Genomic DNA, 14,647 nt, shown 5'->3' on the forward strand with positions numbered 1-14,647 from the left:
AACAGTAAAACTGCTGATGCAAACCACATTTTGAAATTGCACCTTATTCTAACTTTCAACAGTAAGTTGACACCCCGACTGAGTCCTCCCCCAGAAAAACGAAAGTATAGAGGTTGGTCAGGGAGAATGGGTTGGAGTAATCCAAAGCAATCCTAACCTTTGTCCTTAGTTCATCCAACCACAAACATAAACTCTCCCTATAATTCTCCTTTGTTGTTACGAGCAGCAAGCAACCTGATCTCAGAGAAAGACTTATCATACATCTTGGAGGATTTATAGTATTATAAGGTAGACTACATGACCAATAGAATGTGGACACCTGCTCGTCGAACATCTCATTCCAAAATCATGTGCATTAATATGGAGTTGTTCCCCCCTTTGCTGCTATAACAGCCTCCACTCTTCTGTGAAGGCTTTCCACTAGATGTTGAAACATTGCTGCGGGGACTTACTTCCATTCAGCCACAGAGCATTACTGAGGTTGGGCACCGATTGTTGGGAAATTAGGCCTGGCTCGCAGTCAGCTTTCCAATTCTTCCCAACAGTGTTCAATGGGGTTGAGTTCAGGGCTCTGTCCAGGCCAGTCACGTTATTCCACACCGATCTCGACAAAACATTTCTGTATGGACCTTGTTTTGTACACTGGGATATTGTCATGCTGAAAAAGGAATGGGCCTTCCCCAAACTGTTGCCACAAATTTGGAAATAATTTCTAGAATGTCATTGTCTGCTGTAGCATTGAGAATTGCCTTCACTGGAACAAAGGGGCCTAGCCCAAACAATGAAAAACAGCCCCAGACTATTATTCATCCTCCACCAAACTTTACAGTCAGCACAATGCATTGGGGCAGGTAGCGTTCTCCTGGCCTTCGCCAAACCCAGACTCATCCATCGGACTGACAGGTGGTGAAGCGTAATTCATCACTCCTGAGAACACATTTCTACTGCTACAGAGTCCAACAGAGAGTACACCACTCCAACCGACACTTGGCATTACGCATGGTGATCTTAGGCTTTTGTGCGGCTTCTTGGCCATGGAAAGACATTTCATGAAGCTCCAGACTAACAATTCCTGTGCTGACGTTGCTTCCAGAGGCAGTTTGGATCTCGGGAGTGAGTGTTGCAACCAAGGACAGACTATTTTTACACACTTCAGCACTTGGCGGTCTTGTTTTGTGAGCTTCTGCGACCTACCACTTTGCGGCTGAGCCATTGTTGCTCCTAGACATTTCCACTTCACAATAACAGCACTTACAGTTGACTGGAGCAGCTCTAGCAGGGCATACATTTGACGAAATGACTTGTTGGAGAGGTGGCATCCTATGACGGTGCCATGTTGAAAGGCCATTCTTTGGAGATTGCATGGCTGTGTGCTTGATTTTATTCACCTGTCAGCAACGGGTGTGGCTGAAATATCCAAATCCACTAATTCGAAGGGGTGTCCACATGCTTTTGTATATACAGTTCTCGTGACTTGAACTAAGCGTTAATCTGATGATTTATGTATCGAATCAACTAACTAGGTTTAATTGTTACTCAATTAAATTAATCACTATAACAATTAACTCATTAGGATATTTTTTTTTGATTGTTAGAAAGTTGATTTTCAGGGTTGTAAACAATGGAGACCTAAGCTGCAGCTTGAGTCTCAACTCATCATTTCTACACTCTGGTAAAAAGGGGGCGTTTCCATCATGCTGACACACTCTGAGCTCCCTCGGGCCTGGCTACTTACTGGGGCAAAGTATCATCAAAACTATGATCTCGCTAGAAAACTAAAATCACATTCCTCTCTTAACAAAAATACTCTCATTATCTTTGATATTTCCTACACAACGTAAAGGATGAAAACCTGATATATACAATATGTATACTGTTCAAGTTACAATATTTTCATTATAATTTTTAATGACATCACAAAATATACATTCGTTTTCCATAGACCATCTCTCATCATTCCCCACATTCGGATGTTAGGAATATTGTTCCAGTGTTCCCTTTTGGACTAAAGTGTTTTTGGGCAGCAAATGTCTCTGTAACAAAGCTACATTCCAATCACCAATACTAAAGGGTAAAAAAAATGTCCTCTGCTGCATACAATTTATGACTGGGCGAGAGGTGTTTTTGATGAGGTTGATGTTCAGAGTGATACTTTAATGTAACTTAATGGCTGTGTGGCTGTGGCTGACTACTGGCTGCTCTAAACAGACTGACTGCCTGGCTAACTGACTCATGCTGGGTCTACTGCCAGTAAATGATACCTAAAGCTGGACAAATCGAGCTGCCTGCCACACAACAATCCCTCATGCTGCTTACTACAGCAGCACATCTCTACTAGCCAGGAATGCATTCTTTACAGTGTTGTGGAAACCTGAGCTTATGATTGAATATGTGTCTGTGTGTGTTTTTGGGGTGTGTGGGGGTGTGTGCTGATGATGTTAACACAACTATTGGCTGTCTTAACTGCTGAATGATACTGGCTGTTGGAAAAGAGGAGCTCTGGTTACACACTCGGGACCAGTGAGGCTATCACTTGCATGGAAAAAGCTGTCAGTGCTACTGCAGCAATAGTCTTATATCCTGAACAGGAGGGCACTTGCACCATTCATTCAAGAGATTCATTCAAGGTGGATCTCAGTGAATAATTGCACTGTTTGCATTATGATTAATTCCTTCTCATAGTAGCTTTAACCTATGGGGGAGGATGTGCATTCATTCGATATACGTAGTTTGATTTCTTTGCAAATGCTCTCTTTCAACTGCAGTCTGGCCCAGGAACAAAGCCCTGTCAGGATGACAACAGATTCCCTATAGGGATGAGTGCACAAAAACAAGTTCAATGTTCTCTATGACTCTACGTTAAAGCTGTAGTACACCCTGAGACCTTTGTTTTGTCTAATTGTATTTAGCATCTTACCATAAATTTGCTTAAGGAACAAAGTGATAATCTTAGCATTCAAAAATAAATTGTGTCAGTTGGAGTATTTGACAGATGCTAGACACTTTTATCAATCCACCTCGGTTCCCTGTTGCCTCCGGTGTCTGGGTGTCTGTCTGCTTACCTGTGTACACAAGTCTGCTCTTTCCCTAAAAGCTGGATCTTGTCCTGAATCGCACTGTTGCTAATCATTTGTGTAACTCCCTAAGCAGAAACGATATATATCTCAATGGCTCACTCATCTTTTGTGTTATACAGTCCTCACTGCTATACAGATGGGGGTGAGGCATGTGAGATGCTACTGGGGGAATGGATGTCTATGGACTCCTGTGGTCCGGTTGGAGTCTGAAGAGCTCTTGAGCTCCCTATGTGTGAATCCAAGGTGTCTGAAGGAGTCTGAAGACATAGCTCCACGCCTGGAGAAAGACTGAGCTCTTGAGCTCCCTCTGTGTGAATCCAAGGGGGTGAGGTCAAAGTGACATCTCAGGGAGCACAAAGGGGTTCACAGTGAACTGACAAGGTGTTGAGGGGGTCATTGGAAGATTTCCCATAGTCCGTGGCTGAGTCTGTCCGTTTGCATGCCTCCTGCAGAAGCTCTCCTGATGTGGTGATCATCTCTTCCTAAAGAAAGACAGACAGGTCATCAGTACATAGCCTACAGCTGCCTGGTCTTAGATATGCTTGTGCTATACATTCTTATCAACAGCTGTTGTTTTGTCTGTTGTTGTAGGCTGCATGCATGTTATGTAGCTCTACAGTAATTGGATGGTTTTATGTTATGATTTTCCAGATTCAATGTGGTGATCTGTGGTGAATTATGTTCACACTGTTTATCAGCATCCTCCCCCCGGCATTCTCCAGATGCTTTTTATCTGTATTTGTACACAATGTTATACTGTATGTGTAATGTAAAAGAGACATGTGAATTCTTGCAAACCAAGATGCAAGATCCTTCTCCAAGACCAAGATCCTCCTTTTCAAATTAGCATATAACTAATGTCACACATTCACACACAGTTCAAACATTCAGTTCTGTCAGCCTCCGCATATGTTTCCATGGTTACAGCAGTATTATTGAAGATAACGCAGGTCAGCCGTGTATGTGATTTGTTGCTACATCAGTTGTGATATGAAAAGATCACTGATGTACTGAAAATCCAGCCACACACACTCCAGCCACACACACTAACATGCACGAACAGACTCACTTTTTTTCAATGCTCCTTTCCTGAGGAATACTTTTGAGTTAGATAGTTTGCATGTGGTAATAGTAGTGAAGAGAAGTAGTTTGGTGCAAGAGGGGAAGCTAGGAGGGATCCATGTTTGGTCGAGACAACATCCCAGTACTGACCGTGGAACCAGTAGTGGTGGTGCTATTGCACTCATAGCCAGCCTGTTTGGGCATTTGCTCCTCTTTGAACCATAGCAGAACACATTCTCTGGAGCTGAGCCGGGGAGCTCTCACCCAGGCGAGACAGTAGAAGATAGAAAAGTGAAGCATGCATAATCACATTATATTATAATAAGAAATAAATACATAATATATAAGATTGCCCAAGGCCTTTTAATGGTGACGTGATAAAGGTGCATCATGCTTTAGATGAGTTCCAGGCACAAAAAAAGCCTTGCGGGTCTATCGGGTCTGCTTCTGTGTATCTCTCAATATATATTATATACTTTTTTTTACATCACCATTCTATGCATCTTATCTGTATATGGATTGGGTGCCGCATAGTAATTATGCTATGTCTATCCATGTACATATTCATGAATAGTAGGCCAATTCTGTATCTGTCCTGTACATCAGTGGCTGTGAAACAGTGAGGCTGTGTCTTCGGGCACTGTCCGCGGCGGTACAGTGGAGGAGCAGCAGGCTGGAGACTGGGGCAGTGGGTACGCTCTGTGCTGTGGGTGGTCGAGGAGGATGACTCTAGCACAGTGCTGTGTCTCCTGAGGGAGGCACCGCCACACGTCCCTTCTCTATTGCCCACAGGGACTGCAGGGTTGTACTCGACACGTGCCTACAACTTATGAAGGCTTTATAAGCAGTAGATACATGGGTCATAAATCATCTGTAACTGTATTTCATGCTCTAGAATGATTCATAATGTGGCATAACTGTGTGACAACCATCTAATTTATTTGTTCACATGTTTTGATCCTTTATAGAGCATGAAAAAAGGTTGTAGATGATTTGTGAGCCATTTATGTAGTGGTTATAAAATATATATGAAGGCTTTATGAAGCCTTCATAAGATGTACTTCAAATAAAGCAGGATTGTGGTGTTTAAACACAACTGCATACTTCAAGGAGTAGGGCTTTCAAATAGTTGGTTGGATGGGAAGTTGTAATGTCATCGGCCTTCCCCTCTTTGCTTGAGAAACAATAAGGAACAAACAAGGAAAGGCCCAGCCCTCCACTTGTGGTATGTCATGACTTAAAAAAAACTTCTAGGGAGTTTTTCCTAGCCACTGTGCTTCTACACCTGCATTGCTTGCTGTTTGGGGTTTTATGCTGGGTTTCTGTATAGCACTTTGAGATATCAGCTGATGTACGAAGGGCTATATAAATACATTTGATTTGATTTTGACTTATCTGAACCACCTATTGAGATGTGACTTTTGTAAATCAGGTGTTAAATGAGGTAAAAAGGAGACTGGATTCACCAATTTTGAATATTATATATTATTTGTGCATCCATGAGTGATGTTCTATCGATTTCCGGGGTCATTTAATGTTTTCAGGTGTAGGAAAGTTTGAGGATTAACAACAAAAGTTTTGGAGTTGGTATTTAGGGAGGGACAGAAATTAATAAAAGAGGTTCATGTAAAAATGAGGGATGGAGAAGGAGGTGATCAATGGAAAGGAAAACAGGTGTAGAGAGAAAAGGCAGGGAAGACTTGACTTACGTTGCGCCTCCCATTCCTTCTCATCCTTCTCACTCCTTTGTTCCTGCTCTAGGGAGATATACAGCTCCCTCGCTCTCTTCTCCTCTGCACGTTTTATCTCCTCACCTTGATGTCTCTCCTCCTCGCGTTTCTGTCAGAGGAGAAATATGTGCAGAGTTGTGAACAAAAGACAGGTGGGCGTACACATTTGCATATCATTTCGTAACAAAACACAAAAATAATTGTACAGGACTGTCGGCAGTAAATACAGGACCTGTAAGTCCCTGACTGTCATGATTGCTGCATCTTCTAATGTACCTTGGCCTGCTGAGAAATGTAGGCCTATTATAATATTTAGGGTTTGCTCCCTTTCCCTTCCTTAGTCCAACTTGGCTACCTTCTAATTGACTACATTAATGACCTCATTCTCCAGTATGATATTCCATACACACTGCTTGTGATGAACACAAGCATTTAGCTCATCATCTGTACTGAAGTGGAAATAATTTACTGAATAATTTATTTCCAGGGAAATAAATTGGCCTTGTAATTCATTGCATGGAGGTAATTACCATTTAGTTGTAGAGTGAAAACAGGCAGCTTTTGACCGGGACAATTGTTAGCTGTTATGTTTTGTTGTAGATAAAATGCTTTTTCCCCCTGCTGGAGACTGGTGAGTGACAGCAAGATAATTGAGGTTGTTTGATGCTGTGGAAAGAAGATACAGTGTATAGAACCTCAGTGAACATATTCAGAGTTTCAGACCACACAGGGTTCTTTTTTGCAAAGCAAGCATTCACCACATGTGCACAGCAATTGGGTTTCTCTAGGTCAAAGGCTACTCTTCTGTGAATGTAACCAATAGGGAATGTAACCCATCATATTACTATTATTATTATTATTATTATTATAACTACTTTTTTTTATGATAATACATTTTTTATTGGGTGTGGGGTAAATCAGTTTTAATATTGAATATAAATTGTGGGCTCTATCAATGTATTTGTCTGCATCATTTCCAATCCCCCATATATTTTTTTTCTCATTTAAAAAAACATATTTTCCTTCTTTATTATTTTCCCCCAACCCTTACACCCCTCCCCTAATTGGAGTAAACCAACGGACAACAACACTTAGGCTTTTATTCCCAGCTTTTACATATTATATACATTTTATGGACATTGTACACGGACACAGTATATTTTCGGTTGATCTTTTTAAGTTTTTAGTTTGTTTGCTACCCTTTAACCCTCCCATCTATCTCTGAAAGCCATCCAGTTTTGAAAACCATCCAGTTTTCTACTTGCCATATATTTTTCAATTTTGCTGTGATGTTTCACGAAAGTTCTGAACCTTTGTATTGTCATAGTTTCTACAGATTGCAAATTAGATCTGAAAATATTTACTAAGAGTATTATTATAATATTGATTGATTGACTATGCCTTTTCAAATCACCCAACAGTGCTATTTGCACAGATAGCTTTAAGTAAATTGTGTGATCTTTAAGCCATACCTGCACCTGCGACCAAATACAAGCTACAGTGCCTTCCGAAAGTATTCATACCCTTTGTCTTATTCCACACTTTGTTGTGTTACAGCCTGAATTCAAATGTATTTTTTTCTCACCCATCTACACATAATACCTCATAATGACAAAGTTAAAACATGTTTTAGAAAAGGTTGCTAATTTATTGAAAATTAAATACAGAAATATCACATTTGCATAAGTCTTTCTGGGTAAGTCTAAGAGACTTGCACACCTGGATTGTACAATATTTGCACATTGATCTTAAAACAATTTTTCAAGCTCTGTCAAGTTGGTTGTTGATCATTGCTAGACAGCTATTTTCAAGTCTTGACATAGATTTTCAAGCTGATTTAAGTCAAAACTGTAACTAGGCCACTGAGGAACATTCAACGTTGTCTTGGTAAGCAACTCCAGTGTATATTTGGCCTTGTGTTTTTGGTTATTATCCTGCTGAAAGGTGAATTAAAGGTGAATTTGTCTCCCAGTGTCTGTTGGAAAGCAGACTGAACCAGATTTTACTCTAGCTCTATTCCATTTATTTTTATCTCCAAAAAAACACCATAATCCTTGCCAAATGACAAACACACCTATAACATGATGCAGGCACCTCCAACTCAGGCACCTCCAACAACAGTGTTGTGTTGTGTTGGATTTGCCCCTAACATAATGCTTTGTATTCAGGACATACAGTTCATTTCTTTGACATTTGTTTTGTAGTTTTACTTTAGTGCCTTATTGCAAACAGGATGCATGTTTTGGAAAATGTGTATTCATTACAGGCTTCCTTATTTTCACTCTGTCATTTAGGTTAGCATTGTGGAGTAACTGCAATGTTGTTGATCCATCCTCAGTTTTCTCCAATCACAACCATAAAACTATTTAACTGTTTTAAAATCACCATTGACCTCATGGTGAAATCCCAGAGAGGTTTCCTTCCTCTCCCAACTGGTTAGGAAGGCTCCTGTATCTTTGTAGTGACTGGGTGTATTGATACACCACACAAAGGGTAATTAATAACTTCACCATGCTTAAACGGATATTCAATGTGTCACGCCCTGACCATAGAGAGCCATTGTTTCTCTATGGTGTAGTAGGTCAGGGTGTGACTAGGGGGTGATCTAGTATATCTATGTCTATGTTGTGTTCTAGTTTATTTTTCTATGTTGGTTTTTTTGTAGGATTCCCAATTAAAGGCAGCTGTTAATCGTTGTCTCTAATTGGGGGTCATATTTAAGTAGTTATATTTCCCACCTTTGTTTGTGGGATCTTGTTTATGTGTAGTTGCCAGTGAGAACTGCATTGTCTTCATGTTTCATTCATTCTTTATTGTTTTTTGTGCGTTTCAGTTAATAAACATGTGGAAACCATATCACGCTGCACCTTGGTCTGATAATTCTTACGACGAACTTGACACAATGTCTGTTTTTAATTCATTTTTACCCGTCTAGCAATAGGTGCTCGAAGCATTGGAAAACTGTCACGACTTCTGCTGAAGTCGGTCCCTCTCCTTGTTCGGGCGGTGTTCGTCACCGATCTTCTAGCCATCACTGATTCATTTTCTATTGGTTTTGTCTTCCTTCACACCTGGTTCCAATCCCATCAATTACATGTGTTTTTAACCCTCTGTTTCCCCTCATGTCCTTGTTGGAGATTGTTTGATTGTATGTTAGTGCTAATATGTGTTGGTGCGCGATGGGTTTTGTACCCATTTGATTATTTTTTGTATATTTTGGTTTTTGCAGTTTGTGAGTTCTTATTAAATGACTCAGTTTATACCAAGTTTGTTTTCCTGCACCTGACTTCCCTGCCACCAACCTTACAAAAACCTCCCTGGTCTTTGTGGTTGAATCTGTGTTTGAAATTCATTGCTCGGCCTCCCGGGTGGCGCAGTGGTTAAGGCCACCAGAGACTCTGGGTTCGCGCCCAGGCTCTGTCGTAACCGGCCGCGACCGGGAGGTCCGCATTGCGTCGTCCGGGTTAGGGAGGGATTGGCCAGTAGGGATATCCTTGTCTCATCGCGCACCAGCAACTCCTGTGGCGGGCTGGGCGCAGTGCACGCCAACCAAGGTTGCCAGGTGCACAGTGTTTCCTCCAACACATTGGTGCGGCTGGCTTCCGGATTGGATGCGCGCTGTGTTAAGAAGCAGTGCGGCTTGGTTGGGTTGTGTATCGGAGGACGCATGACTTTCAACCTTCGTCTCTCCCGAGCGCGTACGGGAGTTGTAGCGATGAGACAAGATAGTAGCTACTAACAATTGGATACCACGATATTCAGGAGAAAAAAGGGGGTAAAATAAATAAAAAAAGAAAGAAAATCATTGCTCGGCTGAGGGACCTTACAAATAATTGTATGTTTGGGGTACAGAGATGAGGTAGTGAGTCAAATCATGTTAAACATAAAACTCATGTTAACCCTTCCGTTGTCCTGGTATTGTGTCTAGTCCCCGCGTCCTCCGGGTCACCCTGTCCCGTCCTGGCTAAAGGCCCAATGTGCGCAAGTGTGACAGTAGGCGTGTGAACAGCCTTTGCAGAAGTATTTCTTACACCTGCAGCACACCCTGTGTGTCTTGGAGTCCTTCTTGGGTGGGCAGAGCTGACACCTCTTCCTCTTACTTGCCCCGGTGGCCGGGGCAACGAGCGCTGTTGATCACGAGGCGCCGCAGCCGCCGCCGCCGTAGCACTCTGTAGGACTTTGACAAGCGCTGACGCCGCTTTGGTGCGGGGGAGATGCTGCTGCCTTTGGATCAGCGGCTTCACGAGTGCCTTTCCCAGCTGCTCGAGGAACACCCTGCGCTTGTTCCGCTTGCCAGGCATCCAGTCAGGCTTGATCTCTCGCCATATAACAAAGGCATTGTAGGAGGACACGTCGAGGATGTTGTGGAAGACGACCAGGGGCCAGCGGGCAGTCATCCGTCTGCAGCTGTACAAGGGCAGGCATGCCCAGGGTCAGGTCAAGCAGAGGTCGGTAATCCAGAGTTGTGGGGCAAAGGTATTGGACGGCAGGCAGAAAGGACAAAACTGGGAAAACTAGAAAATAACCAAGGCAGGAGCAAGGGGAACCCCGCTGGTAGGTTTGAGGAACAAAACTAACTCGCACAGACAGACAGAAAACACAGGTGTAAGTACCAAGGGGATAATGGGGAAGATGGGTGACAACTGGAGGGGGGTGGAGACAAAGACAGGTGAAACAGATCAGGACGTGACACAGTTAAATTGTCTTTTAAGATTTTGTTGTGAATTGGGTTGTGAATTGACTGTATTGAAAACTGAATTGGTGGAAGAGTAATGACCTAATTTTGATACAGATAGTCTAGTGATGCAACTTTGGCCTCTTCAATTTTTCATATTTTTGTCTCAGTTTGTGTCTGTCTTCCTTTTTCCAGAGTTTCAGACGGGGAAACGTTTAATGACTCAGCCCTTTTCCTTCAGGCGAGCTCAACAGAGGAGGGCAATGATAAACGAGCTCTGCTGAGTTTCTTAAGTAGGTCTCATTCGTCCGGGTTCTACATCATCCAGGACTTTCGATGCTCCAACAGGGCTCTATGGGGCTCTATGGGTGATCTCACCCCCCAGAGATTCCCATCCAGCTCCCCTCAGATCCCCCCATTCTACTTTGAAGGTATAAGATTATTACCTTTCATAGAGAACAAATCCTTTTCCATGATCCATCCTCATATACATATATGCCATCTCTACACGCACAGTGTTGGTCTGTGCAGTGCGCTCCCTGGCAAATACTTTGCCCCTGTCCCTCAGATCCCTCTAATAAGGATGATTCTCTCTGCTAGTGTGCTTCCCAGATTTAGTATTGATCGTCCAATCCTGCTCTCAAATTTCTCCCTCCTGTAGAGCAGGGGAGCTGGGATGCAGACTGAGGGGACGTCCTCTCTAACAGTAGTGTGGCGTTGCACCGTGCAGCTTAAATAATTACATATTTAATGGGACTGATCTGGTAAGCAAGTCCAGCAAATAAATGCTTTGCCCTCAAGGTGGGCATCAACACAATCTCTGTAGAAGACATTGACCACTTGGATTGTATGGGGAAAGTAATCTGACTCACATTTCCAAATCACAACCAAAGATCCCCATCACTTTGCCCCCTGCCCCACAGATCCCTCCCACAGAAACACACACGGTCTTTGCCCAACCTTGAGCTCCTCCTGGATGCGTTCCACTTCCTGCTTGGCAGCCCGCCTGTCCCCTGTTTTTTCCTTCCACTTCCCTGCAACAAAATGGGCCTTTTCCTTCGGCATATCATCCCAGAACTTCTTCTCAATCTCAGCCTCTTTGATTTGTCTGAGCAGGAGGGTTGTTGAAATATACTTTTGTCGTGAACGGAATGGGTGAAAAACCTACCCAAAGCCCAAATTGGCATGGGTCTTTTCGCATCAAGGTGCATGCTGTTATGTATAAGACATGTTTGGAGAGTTTCTGTCTAGTTATGGCTCTATAACACACAACAGATATCTCCTTATCTGCCCCTCTCATCCCTCTTACAATATAATCTCTCACTGGCACATTTCCCTTCCATAACATTTAACACAATCGTTTACCTTTGGCATTCAAATCCCTGCACTGGGTTATCTGGGCATCCTTTCTCCTCCCCAGTCACCAGAGCTCCTTGGCCTCCTACTGAGCCTGCCGTCTGGCTTTCTCCCCCCATCAGCTCCTTAATGATGTCATCATAAGGCTCATCTCCAGGGGCGTCGCCCATCACCCACACACATCCCCATCACTGCCCTGCAGCTACTGGATACTTCTCCTGCTGCCTGAGCGGGTACAGTGAGGTAAGCATGTCAGCATCACCTTTGACTGTCTATGACAACAACAAAATCAAATCAAATGTATTTATATAGCCCTTCTTACATCAGCTGATATCTCAAAGTGCTGTACAGAAACCCAGCCTTAATCCCCAGCAAGCAATGCAGGTGTAGAAGCACGGTGGCTAGGAAAAACTCCCTAGAAAGGCCAAAACCTAGGAAGAAACCTAGAGAGGAACCAGGCTATGAGGGGTGGCCAGTCCTCTTCTTGCTGTGCCGGGTGGAGATTATAACAGATCATGGCCAAGATGTTCAAATGTTCATAGATGACCAGTGTCGCGTCTTTGGCTATGCCGGATTAAGTGATATGACATGCTATTCTATAAAATATTTTTTCTGTAATTAATATCACCTGATTAAGCTAATCATGTAAATGTAATTAACTAGAGGGGGTCGGGGCACCACAAAATAATATTTATAGAGCTGTTATCTTCCGAATAAACTCTTAAAGACCTAGTAATATTTTACATCAATAGCAGTCAATATTAATCGTCACCTTAATTCAGTCTCATCTGAAAGTTATAAATTCTTGGTTATCTGCACGAACCCTGGCTAACAAGTTGAATCAGCAATACAAAATTAGGTTTAATTATTTATTTACTAAATACCTAACTAATCACACAGAATTACATATACACATAACTAATCAACTTGATTACAAAGTACGCCATAAAGGAAAACATCCCTATCTGGCGGAACAAGATATGACAGCTTGTTACACAAAAGAAAAGGGCTGGGTTTGAGTGAAAGAGCGGGAAGACTGAGGAACAAAGGGCAAAGCTGTGCTATCGTAAATACAGTATCTTATGCATTCTAAATTACCGCCCATTCAAAGTTCATACCATTCGGAACCAAAGCTCACGCTGATGTTGGCTTCGTTCTGTAGTTATTATCTGAACATTCTAACATCGGACCGTCGTCCCCACATCCTTGGAACAGGAGGTTATATTGTCGTCAAGGCTTTATATAGGAAGGGAGAGGAGGGTGGTGTGTTTGAAAAGTTTTATAGCCCATGTCCCTTCACAGGGGCGGGCCACTGATTGAGCAGAGCCCTAACTTATGAAAACTAAAATCTCACATTTTAGAAGCTAAAATCACATTTCATCCCATCACGAATAATGTCATATTCAAACATTTAAATTGAACAACAATTCCATGTGAATCCGATAACTCTGATGTGTAGACTTTACACTGGAGAGCTTATGTCATCTTATCATTGATGAGAATGTCTCAGATGACAACCGAACTGACATCATATTCATTAAGTACCACCGCATATGTTAAATTTGTCGGATTACCAGAATATAGTTAATTTCCCCCCACCTTCTGATGTTCCCAGAGTCTCTATGTTAACCAAGGGTTTTGCAAATGTAACATCAGTAGGGTAGAGAGAGGAAAAAGGGGGGAAGTGGTATTTATGACTGTCATAAACTTACCCCCAGGCCAACGTCATGACACCAGCATGGTCAAATAATAATAATCATTTCCAAATCACAACCAAAAAACACAGCAAACACAACCTCTCCAGTTTCTTTTGGGAATATTGTTTTAAACCATACTTACCAGTACCAATATCAAACATCCCTGTGAAATCATGATTTAGACACAGCTAAAATCATGTCTAAATCTACATTGTTCGATTTCAGTACAGTACACCCAGACTCACCCTACTTGGCCTGGTCCTGGTTCTGGTTCTCCCTCTCATCCCAGTGCCTTTCCTGCTCCTTATAGAACATGATCTGCTTCTGCTCCTCGTTGAGCTCTGCCAGCAATTCCAGATCGATGTACATGTCCCTCAAAATCTGCTGCATCATCTTGTCAACACACAGCTTCCAAACACCCAACATATCTCAGGGTAAACCTGAGGTTAGTGTTTTGGGGCCATGAACCCCTTTTATCAGTTCACTACATGTTTGGGAGATGTAGTTCACATCTTCCTCTCTCCTTCTATTTTGTCCCGTCACCTAATATCAGATGAGTGTCAGAGTGATCCAGAATTGCACATTGGTATCTGAGTGAGTCTGACAGTCAGCTCTTCAGCCTCCCCCTTCTGTCATTCACTCCGCCGATACTCCTGTCACTGTGTTCATACAGTCCTCAGAGACCCTGCTGGGCTGTAGAGTTCAGATCCTTGTTCCTCTTCTATCACCATCATACTGGATCCAGCACCGGAACAAAAACACAGGTGCCATCTTCCTCCCCTCTGCTCTATGTGCTTTGAAGTGAGGGGTTTTAACCAGATCTCTGGTGGGAGGGGGGGGCACACAGATCCCTTTACCTGATGTGTAACATGATAAGTCTTTACTGCAGGAGAGGGAAAGAATGAAACTCATGCCCATCTTCCATGTACAACCAATGGACATTTTAACACATGCTTTTAGTATCAGATTAGTGCTGTTTTCTTTCCATTCTTCCTGATATCTTGTAATTAAGTTTCTGTATGCATGTTTTATTTATGTTCAGAGCTAGAA

General features: G+C 42.6%; 2 long non-coding RNA genes across 2 annotated transcripts; both read right to left on the reverse strand.

The window, feature by feature from the left end:
- Positions 1 to 2,419: 2,419 nt before the first annotated feature.
- LOC139381945 (uncharacterized) lies at positions 2,420 to 5,158 on the reverse strand. Its single transcript, XR_011628601.1, has 2 exons — positions 4,147 to 5,158; positions 2,420 to 3,559 (listed from the first exon to the last, which is right to left on the reverse strand). It is a non-coding gene; the product is annotated as an uncharacterized lncRNA (long non-coding RNA).
- A 427-nt stretch (positions 5,159 to 5,585) lies between these two features.
- Positions 5,586 to 14,369, reverse strand: LOC139381944 (uncharacterized). Its single transcript, XR_011628600.1, has 3 exons — positions 13,843 to 14,369; positions 11,910 to 12,125; positions 5,586 to 5,978 (listed from the first exon to the last, which is right to left on the reverse strand). It is a non-coding gene; the product is annotated as an uncharacterized lncRNA (long non-coding RNA).
- Between the last annotated feature and the right edge of the window lie 278 nt (positions 14,370 to 14,647).

This window comes from Oncorhynchus clarkii, chromosome 23, assembly GCF_045791955.1.
Source record: "Oncorhynchus clarkii lewisi isolate Uvic-CL-2024 chromosome 23, UVic_Ocla_1.0, whole genome shotgun sequence".
NCBI lineage: Eukaryota > Metazoa > Chordata > Actinopteri > Salmoniformes > Salmonidae > Oncorhynchus > Oncorhynchus clarkii.